Here is a 3560-nt window from a genome sequence, read left to right on the forward strand (position 1 = left end):
TTCGCGCTGCCTGCTGGGAAATCAACAGGCGTGACGTCACGGGCCCCGCGAGAACATGGCGCGAGCGCGCGTCACGTGACCGGGTGGTTTTGGGTGGGGGGGGAGATTGGGGGGGTGGGGGGGAGATGGGGGGGGGGGAGATGGGGGGGTGGGGGGGGAGATGGGGGGGTGGGGGGGGAGATGGGGGGGTGGGGGGGGGGGAGATGGGGGGGTGGGGGGAGATGGGGGGTGGGCTGGGGGGGGGAGATGGGGGGGCATATTGGGGGGGTGGGGGAGGAGATGGGGGGGTGGGGGGAGATGGGGGGGTGGGGGGAGATGGGGGGTGGGGGGGGGAGATGGGGGGTGGGGAGATGGGGGGTGGGGGGGGAGATGGGGGGTGGGGGGGGAGATGGGGGGGTTGGGGGGGAGATGGGGGGGTGGGGGGAGATGGGGGGGTGGGGAGAGATGGGGGGGGGTGGGGGGGGGAGATGGGGGGGGATGTGAGGTTAAGGATTGGGAGAAGTTCAAGTTCATTAGGTATAGCCTTGTGAGCCATTCGGCTCTTGAATCGGGTGCAACCGCAACAAACAAAAAAAACTAAAACATGAACAAGAAAACATCTTAAAGTGACCATGTGACTGAGTGCAAAAAGAAAATCCAAGAAAAGACAGCGAAATATTGTAGAAAAACACCGTACACCAACGCTGTGTGCAAAAATCCCAGTGGGATGCAAGTCAAACAACAACAACAATCACAAGACAACTTAGATTAAGGCCAGTCTAACTCCGTACTACAACAAACAAACATGGCTAAACCAATACACTTTCCGAAATCACCAAAATAAAGCCATGAAAGCAATGAAACAGTGATCATAAGAACTGTGACGGAATTTTCACAATAAATGGCATAAACAACATGTACTACCAAAACCCTGCAGCCATAGCTGGCTGCATGAGTCACTCCACAACAGCAGGAGCATCAGTCGGAGAGGTGGGAGGTGAGTGGAGTGGGGGAGAGATGGGAGATGGGGGATTGGGAGGAGAGATGAGAGATGAGGGGAGAGATGGGAGATGGGTGGAGTGGGAGGAGAGATGGGAGATTAGGGGAATGGGGGAGAGAAGAGAGATGAGGGAAATGGGGGGAGATATATCAGATGGGGAGTGGGAGAGAGATGGGAGATGAGAGGAGTGGGGGAGAGGTGGGGGAGTGGGGGGAGAGATGGGGGAGTGGGGGGAGAGATGGGGGAGTGGGGGGAGAGATGGGGGAGTGGGGGGAGAGATGGGAGATGGGGGGAGAGATGGGGGAGTCGGGGGAGAGATGGGGGAGTGGGGGGAGAGATGGGAGATGGAGGAGAGATGGGGGAGTCGGGGGAGAGATGGGAGAGTGGGGGGAGAGATGGGAGATGGGGGGAGAGATGGGGGAGTCGGGGGAGAGATGGGAGATGGGGGAGTGGGGGAGAGATGGGAGATGAGGGGAGTGGGGGAGAGATGGGGGAGTGGGGGGAGATGCAGGGAGTGGGAGATTATGGGAGGGGGACAGAGAATGGAGATGAGGCGATGGGGGGTGGGGTACAGCACCCTGGAGCGGGAGCTATAGGTGTTTCGTGTTGGTCAGCCCCAGAACCACTAGGAGGGGGGTCCAATCTCTAGGTGACCCACATCACCTCGTCGCGACCTCTGAGCAAGGAGTCCCCCGATCCATTCTCTCATTCCTCAGTCCCGCTCTCCTCAGTAGAAGAAAGTCCCTCATTCACCTCGGCTAGTAGCTTGGTCAACCTTAACTTATTTGTCTCGTGATGTGAGGCCTACACATTGCTTGGCACGTGTCGTGACGGGCACTGCAAGATGCGACCACGTCCGTCCAGTAATCGCCGAGCTGCATCGGCTTCCGGTTCTCTGAACGAATACATTATAAGGTCGTACTCGTTACGTGTGTAGTGACAGGGTGCCATCTGTTGACCATGACGGATGACTACGGGTATGGGTGCGCTATATAACAGCCAACCACAAGGGGGGCGTAAATGAGCCAAGGGTCAGAGGCGGGGATCAGTCGGGAAGCTCCTGGAACCTGCATGAGAGTTCTAGAAGGGAGGCGTGGCCAGAGGCGGGGCTTGGCCACGCTGAGGAGTATATAAGAGGGAAGCAAACAGAGGTTCGTGGCTGTCGTGGGGGTTCGGGTCCTGGCTGCCGTCGCTGTCTTCGCCGTCATCTCTTCTTCATCGTCAGCCCAGTATGGTCGACCCGCTGTACGGTCCCCATCGTCGTCGTCACTGTATTAGTCAGCCAGCTATATAGTTCGGCCGCCGGCGATGTGGCTGTATGAGTTGGTCAGCATTACGTAGCCCAGTGTATATGTCGCTCAGTGATTCTGCCTGTAAAGTGTGAGAAATAAACAAGGGGCGCTCTACACGACGTGTCTCGGAAGTCGCTCACGACACATGCAAAGTGCTTTCCACGAATGAACCGAAATACCTCGCTGATTTCGTCAAGGAGCATGAACCATTACGCGGCTGTTGGCTCGCCATCGAAGCAGTCAGTGGCTCTGGATGAAGAGGAAAGACCCCAGCTGGGCCCCAAAGTGAGAGGGCCAGGAGGTATGCAGTCAACAATGCTTGACTCAGGGAGGAGGACACCGCTGCCATGCATAGTCCCATGGGATGTTGGCTATCAACAACAAGGCAACTCCTATGACTAATTGGGAATGGGACGCAAGCGTAGGATTGATCACCCTGTCGCTGGCCGCCTTTGGGGAGGGTGTATAGTATGAAAGGCCGAAACACCCTAGGAACCAAAGGTTCACTACTGACGATGCGCTCCCCAAATTTCACCAGGCTCACTGTTCATGAACTCTTGGAAGTGCTTGCACAAAGGATAGTAACATCTCATCCTGTGTTCTTTGGAATCTGAATATGTATCACGCACTTTCAGATGCACTTCTGCGGCCATCTTGGAATGCTCTTCCGATATTAGGAAAGCCACTGGAGCTATGCAATTTTAAATCTTGATTGAAAACTAATTTCTCTAGAACTGCTTTTTGTGTTTAGAATGTTGTCCTTCCCCCACACCTCTCCGATTAGCGCGGTTGGCTACGTACGGTGCGAAAGAAGTTCAACATACTGTACATACATACTACATGGACAGGGATGTCAGGGAAATACATTTGCAATGATCATTATTTATAATGATATCTCTAAAAACTGGATCTTTTCCTGCAAGTATTATAACTTGAAATCAAAACATTGTCTAATATGTATTTCCACTAAACATGAAATATGGTCTTGGGTCTCTCCGACATGGATCATACGGGGTGTTTCAAAAAGATGGACATAATTTCACGATGGCAACATGTTACAATTACACAAAAAGTTACGGTTTATTGAGTTATAAAGTTTTACTAACCATTTTATAAATGTTCTATGTGCCCTCCACCTGCTGTACAGACAACATCGAGACGATAGTTGAATTCGTCCCAAACGCCTTTCTTCTCACGTTTTCCTCTGAGGTGCGTGGTCGCCCTGTGCTCTTCTCCTGACATAAACAGCAGCCTGCTTCCTCAAATTGTCGGTACCAACGACGAATGCT

Source organism: Lethenteron reissneri, chromosome 64 (genome assembly GCF_015708825.2).
Source record: "Lethenteron reissneri isolate LAM-NWPU_2019-01 chromosome 64, ASM1570882v1, whole genome shotgun sequence".
In the NCBI taxonomy this organism is placed as follows: Eukaryota; Metazoa; Chordata; class Hyperoartia; order Petromyzontiformes; family Petromyzontidae; genus Lethenteron; species Lethenteron reissneri.